Here is a 15,071-nt window from a genome sequence, read left to right as displayed (position 1 = left end):
TGTAGTTTGAAACATGATTTAGCCATGCCCAACTTGGGATGCTGCTGACCGTTTAGGATTTCAATCAATCAGAATAGAGCTGGGATTCATTCTGAAGCAAGTAGATTTGCTTTTCTTTGGCTCTTGCCTACTATCTAAGTGGAAATAATATCTCCTTTCAAATAAAATAAACTTTAACAATTATTCCAATATCATAATGGTGTTATGTCTCATATTTTTACATTTATTCTGGCCGTAAGCTGCTCCTTTGTGTTCAGGTCTGGCCTCAGAAGGATAATGTAGCTGATGGAGCAGATGACAATTTGGACTTCAGCACAAGAAAGGATGCTGGAGTTGGCCAAGCTCTTCCCAATCATCTCTTCACTTGGTTTCCTGGTTTTGTGGCCAGGAAAGCCAGCACCACCGTGATGGTCTTGGCCAAGAGAGAAGAAACAGCAAATGAGAAGATGATGCTGAAGACCGTTTGTCGGAGAAGGCAGGTGGCTTTCCTGGGTTGACCAATGAAGAGAGAAGGAGACAGGAAGCAAAGCAGGAGGGAGACCAGGAGGATGTAGGAGAGGTTCCGATTGTTGGCTTTGACAATGAGAGTTTCTCCGTACTTAATGAAGATGATTAAAACAAGTCCTGTAGTTAGGAACAATAGTAGGGCAAAAGAGACCAGGATGATTCCCAGATGTTCTTCATAAATAAGAGAAGAAATTTATAACTTTGGGGATAAATTTGACTCTGTTCTCCTTTGGATATTTGTCATCTGGACATTTGGTGCATTTTTTTGTATCTGAGAAAGACAAAAAACAGTATTTCTTTAATATTCTCTTTTTACATTTCAAGAAATACTTTGGACAACACCTAATTCCAGGAATATTTTCCATTCCACAGAAAAAATATGATAATATAATTTTCTAGTACTTTTATAGTTAAGGTATATGAAATTGGAGGGTTTCTAGTGCATTTTGAATAAATAAAAATAAGAGTTGAGCTTCAATGAATTTTTTAAGTTATACTTTCTTCAAAATGCTGTGGATAAATCCATTTCCACCAGGCCTTCCTTTCCTCTGGTGTCACCCACCTTCCTGAGGGTTCAGCAGCCCCCCCCCCCCAATTCTTTAGAGGTCTCTGCCCTCCTGAATGCTGTTCTGGGTCTGATGAGAGGATTAAAAGAAAGCGTGTTTTTCTTAGAGGCAAAACTGGGAGCCAATGAAGGAGACTATTCGTAGCTCAGGGTTGACCTGACTGGGCAGGGTGAGGGGGCCACAGGGGGCACAGTGGCAGAAGGAGCCTTTTGTACTTGGGGAGGGACAAAGGAGCCAGGCGGGGGGTGGGCAGCCTTTGTTTGGTAAGGGCAGCTTATTCTCGGTGTGGGTTGGTGGGAGGTTGGTTGTGGGGGCTGTTTTTGTGGGGGCGTGTTGTGTGTGGGTGAAGGAGAGCATTTGAGGAGGGGGGGGCTTAAAGCCAGGGAGGGAACGAGAGAGAAAGCGAGAGCAGCGGGCAAAGCGCCCGAGAAAGGCGGCAGAGGAGCCGCAAGAGAAGCGAGAGTTCAAGGGGTCAAAGAACTGCCATTCTCCCGCAGCGTCTCCGGGCCTCAGCAGGGATGCGGAGAGTCTCACCTGGAGGGGCGACCAGGGCGAGCACTGCGGAAAAGCCAACCGGCCATCAGCAGGGGAGCCTTCTCCTGCCTCTTTCTTCCCCCAAAGAAAAGCGGGGCTCTCTGCATTTGCCCCTCCCCCCTTCTCAGAATCCCAGCCCCTCCCTTCCCTTCCCTTCGCCCCGCCCAAGAGTCCCAAAACTCTGGGCGCTCGGAAGCCTCTGGCCTCAAGGCAGATGGTTGTGTCGCCCTTCCCCCACTCTTCCTCCCCTTTAGCCGAAGGTTTCGGCCCCACCGAGGCCCCCTCTGCCGCCCCCGCCAAAGGACTCCGCAGCCCCGGAGACGCTCCGGTAGCAGCGCCCTTTGGACTCCAACCAAGCAGCCGGGCGGAGCTGAAGGGCCCCTCGGGGACTCTGCAAGTGGGCCCTTCCTGATGGGAATTCAGCTCCACCTTCACAGGAGCCTCTTCCTTCCTCCCATCCAACTTCTCAAAGTAGCTGGGATCCCACTAGATCCCTTTCTCTCCAACTGTGGCTGAGATCTCTGTCTTCCTGGGACAGATCGAGGCTCCCAGGGATTTTGGGTTGTTTATTTAGACAAGACTAGCTAAGTGGGTTTTGCTCTGCGGTGTAAGGGCTACGTAATATGACGACTTCACAAATAGGCTGCAGACACTGACCAGACACTGGCAGCTGATCAGGGAGGAAAACTCCGAGGAAGGAAAAGAGGAGGAGGGGGAGGGAGGGAGGGAGGGAGGGGGAGACTCATTGGGTGAGTCCCTTCTGAAGAGGCCTTCTGATTGGTTTGCTCTCTGAAGTTGTGAGTGGGTCAGGCTGATTCTTCTTCAGTTATTTGTAGTTGCAAAATAATCCAAAGGGAAGGGAAGGTGAAAAGTTCCCTTTTCTTCTCCTTTCTGTTTCCCTTTTTCCCTTTCTCTTCTTCCAATTCCCCTTCTGCTTCCTTTTCTCCTTTCTCTTCCTGTTTGCTTCCATTTTGCTCTCTGCTTCCCTTCCTATGTCTCTATCCTTTGCCTTCCCCTCCTCCCAACTTCCCCTCCCCCTCCATTCAGCCGACACAGAGTTCATGCCTCAATTCCTCAATCATTAGGATAACCTTGATCATCTCATTGGACAGGAGACCACACAGAAATGACACCTTCACTTTCTTTATTTAACAGTGTGATGAGATCCATCAAAATTTCGGATCCTTATAAAAATGTGTATCAGAGATATAAAAAAAGGAGCAGCAGGATGCCCCACACGGCTTCTCAGGACCATTTCCACATTACTAAGACTCCAGGGCTCCATTCAGACGATCCCCGGTGCCTGGAGCCTATGAGGGTCCAGATGAAGAGGAACCAGTTCTGTGTCTCTTTGAAGGCTGGGAAGAGCCCGGGACCAGGAGACTTGCCAGCTGCCATGGAGGCTCCCCACAAAGGACTCCGTAACCCTTGAGACCTACCAGTCCCTCCAGGGAGGGGAGGGGAGGGCTCTGGCTAGAAGGGGGAGGGGGCTGGGGAGGGGCAAGTGGGAGCCATCTTAGTGGGTGAGTTTAGGATCTGTGGGGCAGAGCGAAGCCCTCTTTCCGTCTGTTGGGCCCTTTGGGGGAAAGAGGTTTTCTGCCTCTGGGCCAAAAAGACTTTGGAATCCGATTTTTCCTCCAATTCTGGACCTTCCCAGCTGCCCCGTCTGCCTCCCACCTCCCACCTCACAAAATAGGAAACCTCAAGGGAAATGAAGGGAATGGAGTCAGTTCTAAGAAAGGAGCAGACGAGAGGATCCAGGATGGAGAAGGGAGGGAGGGGAGATGGTGGATTGAGGAGGACTGTGTGGTAGACAGGAGAGAGAAGGGGAATCGTACCCCTCCCCCTCTGTTGTAGAGGGCTGTTAAGTTTTAAGATAGATGGCCTCTTGGACCCCTCTTTCCAACCAGGGGTTTCCTCTGTCCAGAGGGTGGACTTTGCTCTCTCCCAAGACAGCAACACGGTCCTTTCCCCAGTTCCAAGGAGATTCCCCCCCCCCCCATTTTCCCTCTGATTCAGGTGACCCTGAGGGAGCAGATAAACCCCCAGGTGGCCTCAAGGCCTCTCAGAGAGCTCATGGCTGACCTTCACAATGCTAACCACCAAACGGCTGCAAAGAGGACAAATCCTTCCATTCCCCACCATTCAGTCAGAACTGAAGAAGCTTCTTGGAGGAGAAGTGAAACGTTTTCAAGGAAAAAAATCCAAGAAATTCCAGCTGTCTTTTGAAAAGCCCCTTTGGGATGTGCACTGAAGATGCCCCAAAGAAGGATGGGGCTTTCGGAGTCTCTTCCGTGGCTGAAGAAGGAAAAGGGATGAAGTGGGAGAGCCTTTCTTTTAGGCTGCACCTCAGGTCTTGTGCAGGAGGCTCCCTTTTCAAAGAGCAGGTGAGCCTGTCAGGCCTTCTTAGCCTCCCATCCCTGAACAGGGGGGGTCCTCTGTGCTTTCCCTGCCATAGCTGGTTGCTGGCGGTTTCAGGCAGACAGAATTTAACAGAATAGCAGACTTGGAAGGGACCTTGAAGGTCTTCTAGTCCAACCCCCTGCTTAGGCAGAACCCCGTGGATTCCCCACTGCTGAGTGCCACTCAACTGTCAACCTTCCCTTCTGAGCTGAAGGGGGGGGGATTCCAAGGGAGGGAGGGGTCAAGGGTTGAGTAGAGGGAGAAGTGTTGTTTGACCTCTAGGTTACCTGGATTCCTGGATTCTGTTGGAACTCTTTTCTGTTGATGGCCATGCAGGCTATAAAAGCTTGAGTGGATGAGACAGAAACACACACACACACACACACACACACAAACACACACACACACACACAAACAGATAGAGAGAGAGAGAAAGAGAGAGAAAGAGAAAAGACAAAGAGAAAAGAGAAAGATAGGGTCAAAGACTGAGAGGTGAGTAGGACTTGGTTTCTGGTCTCTGGTATTTTTTTCCCTGCTTGGGAGTTTGACCTTGGGATGAATCCCTTAGTTGTTGGGGAAGCACCAACCATTGAATCCAGAAATTGACTCTTCTTCCTCCATCCCTTTTCTCTTTCAGAAATGGATCCTAATGAGCAGCTGCGGCCATCCAGCGACAGACCCCAGAACGTCCTTGGGGAGCCCTGGAGGGCCACTTTGTTCGTCCTTGGGGTCTATGTATTCGTTGGCCTCTGCGTATTTCTCCACCTATGCAAGTAAGTTGCTCCTGTTAAAGGGAGTATCATCACCACAACCTGGGGAGCCGTGGGGCACTCAAAGCCCCCCAAAATATTGGTTCAACTAATTGGAGAGAGTATAGAATCCCCCAGGGCTGGAAGGGACCTTGGAGGTCTTCTAGTCCAACCCCCAATCTTGAAAATCTGGAGCCCCCATTAAGAATTATCTTTCTTATCATTCTTAAGAAAACAATGTACCATTCAATTATATTTGATTCTTTTCTTCTTCTTCAATCCCCAGAAAAAGGTGTCTGCAAGTGTCGCCAGAACAACGAAATGAAGATGTGGAGGCCGCCATAATCACGGTGGAACCGTACATACCGGAACCCATCTACCCCAACATCCTCATCATTGATGAGCGAAGGATGTCAGATGTTCTGCCTTGCACGACAATGTGATGGTTGGTAAGTGAACTAATTTGGTTGTCAGGTTTTCTTTATTTTTCTATTTTAAAGGTATTCTGTTGTTATTATTATTGTTGTTATTATTGTTATTTAATTCTTAATACCTTTTGTTGTTTTGCATTTCTTGCTTTTGGGGTTTTGTGTGGGGGTGGTTGGACTATGGAAACTAATAGGAAAGAAAACTAGGAGCCTTTAATTTGGTTGCTCTGTTTTTTATTGTTTTGTTTCTATTTCATTATTCTTAAAAGATTCAATCTGTGTTTCTTTTGCCACAGGACAAATTGCGGCAACCATCACATTGTTGACCAGGGCTGAACGTCTGACATCGTCTTCCATCAATGATGGTGATGTTGGGATTGATGGATTCCAGTATGGAGGTTCCACAGCGATGGAGGCGTCCTCATCTTCAGTGGTTCTGGTGACACTTGCAACACCTTCAACGCAGAGGCCAAATCATACATGGACCCCAAGGATGACCAAAGTCGTTTTCAAGGGTCTCCAAGGAACTTTGGTGGGCTCTTGCTGGATGGCCGCACCAGTTGCTGGACTTGCTCAGATGTGACACCCAACTGTGAGGCAACATCGGTGGTGAGAGAAGACCGGATGATGCCACAGGATCCCTCTCATCTTTCTGGGGCAGAGCTAGCTCACCCCCTGGGATGCACCCTGGAGAAGCTCATGAGCAGAAACTGAATGGACTAGCTCTCTTCGGCAGTGAAAAAAATACTATGTACTGACATTGTAGACTCCTGGCTAATTATACCTTTGCCAAATGCTAAACTTTATTTTTTAATAAATTCAACTTTTGATTAACAAATTAAATAGATTATTGTTGATTAGCCATTATGCCATATCAAGAAGCAGAATATTAAATACAAAGCATTAACAACACTGTATGTGAAAATTGAATAAAAGAAACAAATAAAAAAGAATAAGAAAAACATAAATCACATTTCTGTATCATCCTACAATTTATTGCAATCAGACCCACCTATGCAGATGTCAAATGAATGTTTTGTTCCAATAAATGTTTAATTCTGAATGCACAGAAAATGCTTTAATCCAAGTATCCCAATAGGTTGTTGGTCTAATGTGCAGTCCAAGACTCTGATCTCTCTCTTTCTTATGCAGTTGACATTCAATATTCCAGATTGTTGGTGAAGCAATCTTCTTATTTTTTGTTTTTATTTATTTCTGCCTCACCTAGTTACATGAGAGATAAGGAGATCACAGCTCCTAATAGAATTTGTCAGCTGCATAATCCTAGAGAGCTTTATTTGAAATTCTGCATCTTCTAACACAGAGAACTTGGGGACTCTATAAGGTTCATCCAGGACTTCATGGGGGAGGAAACGGCTGCTCTGGCGTCCATCCCTGAGACTTGGCTGGGACCGGAGGGGAAAATTCTGCTCACGGAGCTCTGCCTGGACGGTTTCTGGGTTTGGCACCAGCTGAGTCTCTAGGGGAGGAGAGGGGGGACGCTTGGGGGGCATGCAGGGCCCTTGTCCCACAGATGGCCAGAGGAGAGAGGCTGTTTCTTCAGTTGGGCACGAGGAGGGGTCAGTGGGGGCTGCTGTTCTTGCACCAGACTCCCTGCCTGACCTCCGGGGCTCTGGGGCTGGGCGGGCGGAGGAGTCCACTGTGCTTATGGTGCTGGGGGGCTCCAGACAGCCATCCCCAGATGTGAGCTCAGAGGCAGCTCAGGAGTTTATGGCCCCCAAAGCAGCTCTGGGCCCAAATCATCCAGGACCAACTCCTAGCAATGGTAAAAGGAGTCTTTAACTTGCAACCATTTCTCTATTAACCATTAAGAGTTATAATGGGACTGAAAAAAGTGATTTATGACTATTTTTTCTCTCTTATGACCATTGCAGCATCCCCATGGTCACATGATCCAAAGTCTTGATGCTTGGCAACTGGCATGTACTTATGATGGTTGCAGAGTTCCTGGGTCATGTGATCACCTTTTCTGACCTTGTGACAAGCGAAGTCAGTGGGGAAAGAAGAAACCTCTGAATGACTTTCAAGATTTATTGAGCTGGAAGGGAAGGGAGTTACAAGAATTACACTTATTCAACCATTTCCCATTTCCCATTTCCAAACATGTTGATATGATTTTCTTTGACTCCTGCATACTATTTAAGTGGAAATAATTAATGTATTCTTTCAAAGAAAAGAAAATTTTACAATTCTTTCAATATTATGGTGTTTTTTCTCATGTTTTTACATTTGATCTGGCTGTGAGATGCTCCTTTGTGTTCAGGTCTGGCCTCAGAAGGATAATGTAGCACTTGGGGATGAAGATGCAGCCCAGCAGACCAGCACTGGAGGCCAGGATGGAGAAGACCTGAACAGCCACCATGTATTTCCCTTTGGTGCTCAGGTAGGTGGGCACAAAAGTTACCCAGACACTGCAGAAGACCAGCATGCTGAAGGTGATCAGCTTGGCTTCGTTGAAGGCCCCAGGCAGATTCCTGGCCAGGAAAGCCACCGTGAAGCAGATGGCAGCCAGGAAGCCCATGTAGCTGAGGGTGACGTAGAACATGACAACGGCCCCTTCGTTGCATTGCAGGATGATCTCTCCAGGCTGGGAGTGGAGATCAGAGTCAGGGAAGGGGGGAGAAGCTCCCAGCCAGATGGAACAGGTGATAATTTGGACAGCAGAAGAAGAAAGGATGATGGAGTTGGCCAAGCTCTTCCCCAACCATCTCTTCACTTGGTTTCCTGGTTTTGTGGCCAGGAAAGCCAGCACCACCGTGATGGTTTTGGCCAAGAGAGAAGAAACAGCAACTGAGAAGATGATGCTGAAAACCGTTTGTCGGAGAAGGCAGGTGGCTTTCCTTGGTTGACCAATGAAGAGAGAAGAAGATAAGAAGCAAAGAAGGAGGGAGACCAGGAGGATGTAGGAGAGGTCCCGGTTGTTGGCTTTGACAATGGGAGTCTCTCCATATTTAATGAAGATAATTAAAACAAGGACTGTAGTTAGGAACAAGAGGAGGGCAAAAGAAACCAGGATGATGCCCAGATGTTCTTCATAAGACAGGAAAGTTACAACTTTGGGGATACATTGGACTCTGGCCTCATTTGGATATTTGTCATCTGGACACTTGGTGCATTTTTTTGCATCTGAGAAACCAAAAATCAATTTTCTTTAATATTTCGTTCTTTTTATTTTTCATTAAAAATAGCATAAGAAGGATCTATTTTTTTTAAGTAGCTAGGTATATGAAGTTGAGGAAAGTCCTAGGGTGTTAATTATTTCTGGTGTAATGTGTAATGTAACTCATAGAAAGCTACATTATTAGAGGTTAATAATGAATCATATAATCTTTTTATACAAATATTTAGAGTCCTGATACATGGCAATTAATATACTGGACTTAGAGGATACCAACAGTATCTTGTAACATCTGGAAGCTATATGGAATTCAGGAAAAATTTCCTAACAGTGACAACAATTAACTAGTGGAACAGCTGGCCTCCAGAATTTGTGGGTGCTTCAACATTGGATGTTTTTAAGAAGAGACTGGACAGTCACTTGTCTGAAATGGTATCATGTCTCCTGCTTGAGCAGGGGGTAGCACTAGAAGACCTCCAAGGTCCTTTCCTGCTCTACTCTGATTGATTGATTGATTGATTGATTGATTGATTGATCTACATGACTGGCAGAATATTTGTGCAATGAGTTACCCCCATAACTATCCACAGCACCACATTATGGACCAGTGACACCTTTCCAGTGATCCTCAAGGGGAGGATCCAATATACAGTGAATTCCAAGGTCTTTCAGAAGGTGGACCTAAAACAATTTATCAAGTTTCAAAGAACTCAAATGTTCCTAAAAAGGTGAACTTAGCAGCACATATCCAGACTAGAAAGCAGGAGAGATGTTTCCTCTGCTATTAGTAAAGCTTGCCTAGTCTGCCACCCCCTCCTCCCATCTCCTCCCAGCCCCTCCTTCAAAGGCTTTTTGATTTACTTCCTTTTAGATAAGAAATTGTGCATGTTAAAAATTGAAAAAGCTGAGCTTGTGTCTTTTAACTTGCACTTTCATGGAAATGTTCTGGATGGATCCAGTTCCACAAAGCCTCCCATTTTCCTCAGTGTGACCCACCTTCCTGAGTGGAGAAGGTCCCCTCTGGACAAGGAACGCAGTCATAGCAGCAAACTGGCTCTCCTTCTCGAGCCCTCTTGACAAATCCAGGATGACAATTTTCTGCACAGTTGGACTGAGGCAGGGACTGAGCAGAAATATGAATAATGCCAAAGAAAATGTGTTAGTAGTTCAACATTCATGGAAAATAGAGATAGACACTGACATTAGCCAAATAGCCTCTGGTCTTCATGCAAGAAAATATGAAATACCTGACTACTACTAAGAAGATGCAGGAGGTATAACTAACTACTGGCAGATTCTTCATTTAGTTCCTCCCTTTTGCTTTTGGCATTTAACATTACAATAAAGGACTTTTCTACTTAATAAAGTCAGCAGAGATGGAATTGAAAAAAGATTTACATATGATGATATATTCATATTAAAACTGAGAATAAAATTTATTGTAAAAGATTTAGGAAATTTCTATTCCATTAGATTTTTCAATAAAGAATAAAACTGTGATGAAGAAAGAAACCTCTGACCAGTAAGATCTTCAAAGATTTCCACAAAACATGGCAAAGCCCCTCCACTTACTGTAGGTCCCGTCTGTTGAAGAACTACAATCAGATGACACTAACTGGCATGGGATGCCAACCAACCTTGAGACTGTAGGCTTTGCCCACTTGAAATGGGACCTCAGTCTTTGGAAAACAGAGAAAAGACACCAAAATTTATCTCACCTTATTGAGAAACTTTAGCCGTGAAAGAACATCTTGTTTGATAGAAAGTCTCTGCCTTTTAAAATACGCCAGAACCTCTATCTTGGTGCCCTCCTTGGGGAGAACCAAGAAGCCATGAATGCCTATATCTCCTTTTATCTCTCCATTTTGGTCCAAGTATAGTTTAAAGTTGGAAATATTCCAAAATTCATTCTTCTCCAGAAAGGGATGAAACTAGAATGGGAACATCCAGGAATTTGAAAAGCAGAAAACTTTGTTTCTTATCCCACATTGAATCTTTCTTCTACAATTGTCTCATTTCCAAATATGGTTAAATAGGATACAAATACTGCCAATATCTTCATAAGTGAATGAAAAAGTTTGAGAAAAATTTGTCAATCATTTAGTGACAAAATATAAAGAAAATATAATTGACACAATTGGTCAATTATAGGGAACATTCTAGAGCAAATGGCAAATAAATGAACAGAGAGAAAAAAGATGATGCATAAACTCTTTGAAAACAACAGGTTTCCCAGAAAGCATGGGTTGATCAAGAAGAAAGTTGTCAGGCTAATCTTCTCCCTGGTCATCCTGATGGAAAACATCTCTAAATGTCCCAATTCTACTTGATTGTAATACAACATTCATTTTTTTTTTTTTTGCAGATCTGAAAGAACAAATCTCCCACCAACACTTTTCTCAGTCGGAAAAGTTAGTGAGGATCCTGAGTTTCTTTCTCTCCCATTATGCAGCTGCAGAATTCTCCCCCCCTTATCTGATCCTTCCCTAGGCAGCCTCTCTTCTCCTCATCCCAAAAGTCATTCTCACACATCATTACACTTCCTAAATAGATTATGGGAACTCTGGTGATAGAACTGGATTTCAGTAAAGGACTTAGAAATAATTTTGCGATAGGATTAGAAACCTGAGGGGTGGATGGTATGATAACTAAGTGGATAAAAACTGTCTTCAAAATGCTTTGAACTCTTGCTGCTCAACATAATGCCACCTAAAAGACCACCCCCGGGGAAGCCGGGCTTTGTGGTCTCCGCCCCGACATCTACAGTATCAGCCCGAGTGGACAGCAGACGTTAACATCTCTGATGCAGCCCAAACCTGCCGAGACGGATTTCCAACAGATGTTCCAACAAATTTTAAAGGGACAGGAGGACATAAAAGGTGAACTAAAGGAGATGAGAGAGCAGCTTAAACAGAACCAAGACCAGACAAGTAAAAATACACAGAGACTGGATCTTTTGGAGGGAGGGATGGCTGAGATGAGGGGGGAGATGAAAGGGGTGCAGAAGGGGACTCAAGAGATTGAGATCCACCAAATGAAAATAGAATTTGAAAGAATGTCCTTTTTTCTTAGGTTCCAAAATGTAGTTGAGGCAGATGATGAAGATTTAAGGGACATCATGACAAACATCCTGGCTGAATACATTCAAAAAGAAAAACAACAGATGGGGTGGGAACTGGATCTGGTTTATAGAGTAAATTCAGCATATGCTAGAACACATAACGTACCTAGGGAGGTACATATTAAATTTCTCAGAAAGACCACAAGAGATGAGATTCTGAGTGCACAAAGGGGGCAAGTGTTGAAATATCAAGATAGAGAAATAACCATTCTGAAACAGATCCCCAAGAAAGTGAGAGAGAAAAGAAAAAATTATTCGCAATTAGCGAAGAAGCTATACCAGAAGGGGGTGTGGTTCAGATGGCTGATGCCTGAAGGTATGTTAGTATTCTGGGAGGACACAAGAGTTAGAATTAACACAACCATAGAGGCCCAGGCCTTTATGGAAAAAAATAAAGCACTCCTAGATAAAATTGAGGATCCTATACCAGACATACAAGACACGGGAGGGGCCGGAGCCCTGCTGCCAGGGGGAGAAGGTGCAATACTAAGAAAACTCAGATCACAAAAATGAATAAGGAAATCAGTTTGATATAAATTGATTGAAATTATTATCTGAATTTATATGCTGACAAACTATTATTATTTAGTATTGAATTATTTGTTCAAATGAATATTATGAGTACGGGGGGCGGGGACACCTTCTACATATTGTAACTGCCAAAATTTGTAACCATTCCAATACCCCTTTCCTTTTTTATTTTTCAAAAACCAATAAAACTTTGTTCAAAAAAAAACTGTCTTCAAAATGATAGTCAAATAATAGTTTACCCTTTTTAATCTTTCTTATGACACCTAAAAGTGATGGATACAAATTTGCCTTTGGTCATCAATTATTCTATGTTGTCATTAATATGGTAATTAATAGGATCTTAGAGTAAGCAAATTTGATGTGATTTAAAGAATATAAAGTCTTTCAACTTAGAAGCCTTATCTGAAACTTCATTTTAAAAGTTTGATAAAATGACAATGGTTTTAAATCAACTTAAAGGCGATAATCAGAAGCAAGCAACAATTGTTGCATCGGATGGTTTGGATGGATGGACTGGAACTTAACTTGCTGCTGACATCCCTGAATCTGGTTTGAAGGCTGCTTGGAGATGTTTAGAGAGGCCATGGACCCTGAAGACTCAAAGTGGACAGAACGGATGACTGATGAAATGGATTCTTTCAAGAAGATTGAGGGAGATTGGGGGATGGACTTGCCATATTTAACTGGAAAACAAGTCTTAAGAGTTGTGTTTGCATTTACAGGACATCCTATAACTTTGGGGAATGGAAAGCAGTTGTTGGGAAAGATTCCAATTAAAATTTTAAGGAAATGTATTTTTATTATAAGAATCAAACAAAGATTTTTAACTCTGGACAGATTATGGATGGATCAGAGGTAATGATTGTGTTGGTCTGTGGTAGAAATTTTCTGTGAGTTAAATACAATATTTATTTATTTATTTATTACTTGAACTTATTAGTCACCCCCTCTCCCCACAGGGACTCGGGGCGACGTACAAAAGTATTATATAGCGTACAGAGGAGGTAAAAATAAATAAATAAGTTACAATACCTAAAAAAGTTAAAACCCCAGTGAAATTAACCCTTAAAACTAAAATTACCAATTAAAAATGCCCTGGGCTGGAGAGGTTGTAGTATTATGCCAGGTCAGCTAGTCGAAACAGGTAGGTTTTCAGCTTCATACGGAAGGAGCGAAGGTCGGTTGTTGTCCTGATGTCTGGGGGGAGGTCATTCCAAAGGGTGGGGCCCACTACAGAGAAGGCCCTACTCCTGGGCGCCGCCCTCTGGCACTCTCTGGAGGACGGCACCCGGAGTAGTCCCTCTCTGTGTGAGCGGACGGGTCGCAGGGATGTATGGGGCAGGACGCGATCCCGCAGGTAACTAGGCCCTGTGCCATGGAGCGCTTTGAAGGTGGTAACCAGCACCTTGAAGCGCACCCGGTAGGCCACAGGAAGCCAGTGCAGCTCGCGCAGGATGGGTGTTATATGGGAGAACCTCGATCTCCCCATAATTACCCGCGCGGCTGCATTCTGGACCAACTGCAGTCTCCGGGTGCACCTCAAGGGGAGCCCCATGTACAGAGCGTTACAGTAGTCCAGGCGAGACGTCACCAGCGCGTGAGTGACTGTGCGCAAGGCCTCACGGTCCAAAAGGGGCCGCAATTGGCGCACCAGGCGAACCTGGTGGAACGCCCCCCTTGCCACGGCTGCCACGTGATCTTCCATAGACAGCCGGGCATCAAGGAGGACGCCCAAATTGCACGCCCCTTCCACCGGGGCTAATTGATCGTCCCCGATGGCCAGCGATGGCATATGCTGGTTGAACCGGGAAGCCGGAAGCCACAGCCACTCTGTCTTGGAGGGGTTGAGCCTGAGCCTGTTGTCATCCATCCAGACCCGTACGGCTTCCAGACACCGGGACATCACTTCAACAGCCTCGTTGGGGTGGTTTGGGGTGGAAATGTACAGCTGAGTGTCATCAGCGTACAGATGGTATCCCACCCCAAAACCACGGATGATCTCGCCCAGCGGCTTCATATATATGTTGAACAGGAGAGGCGAGAGGATCGACCCCTGTGGGACCCCACAGATAAGGGGCCTCGCGGTCGACCTCTCCTCTCCTGCCAACACACATTGCATCCGGCCAGAGAGGTAGGAGCGGAACCATCGTAATACGGTGCCCCCGACCCCCAACCCCTCCAGACGGCGCAATAGGATACCATGGTCGATGGTATCGAAGGCCGCCGAGAGGTCTAATAGGACAAGGATGGAGGAACAACCCCCATCCTTTGCCCTCCAGAGATCATCCACCAACGCGACCAAGGCTGTCTCCGTGCTGTGACCGGGTCGGAAGCCGGACTGGCGCGGGTCTAGATAATCAGCTTCCTCCAGGTGGCGCGGAAACTGCTGAGCCACCACACTCTCAACAACCTTCGCTAAGAAAGGAAGGTTGGAGACAGGACGGTAATTTGCTAGCTCTGTTGGGTCCAGAGAAGGCTTCTTGAGCAGGGGCCTCACCACCGCCTCTTTCAAGGCGGCTGGTAAAAGGCCCTCATCCAGCGAAGCGTTCACCAGCCCCAGTAGCCAGCCTCGTGAGCCCTCCCAGGAGGCCAGTACCAACCAGGAGGGACACGGGTCCAATAAACATGTGGTGGCTCACAGTCGCCCGCGCAGCCTGTCCAAATCTTCGGTGACAACAGGGTCAAACTCCTCCCAGCATGGTCTCTCAAGACTAGCCTCGGACGTCCCCACTGGAGCACTGAGGTGGGTCCATCCCCTTCGGATCTGATCGATTTTATCCTGCAGGAACTCTCCAAATTCCTCTGCCCGGCCCAGCAATGGGGGGTCCCGCTGCCCCTGTGACAAAAGGGAGCGGGTCACCCGAAACAGGGTGGCAGGGCGGTTCTCTGCGGATGCTATAAGGGTGGCACAATACTGACGTTTGGCCACTCTTATTGCCACAAGGTAAGTCCTTACGTAGGCTCTTACCTGTGCTCGGTCGGATTCCGAGCGGGAGGACCTCCACTTGCTCTCTAGGCATCTCCTAAGGCGTTTCATCGCCCTTAGGTCCCCGTTAAACCAGGGGGCCCAGGTCGATCGTGGCCGTCGGAGAG

Source organism: Natrix helvetica (assembly GCF_964273705.1).
Source record: "Natrix helvetica genome assembly, chromosome: 5".
Classification (NCBI taxonomy): Eukaryota; Metazoa; Chordata; class Lepidosauria; order Squamata; family Natricidae; genus Natrix; species Natrix helvetica.
This window is presented reverse-complemented; position numbering follows the sequence as displayed.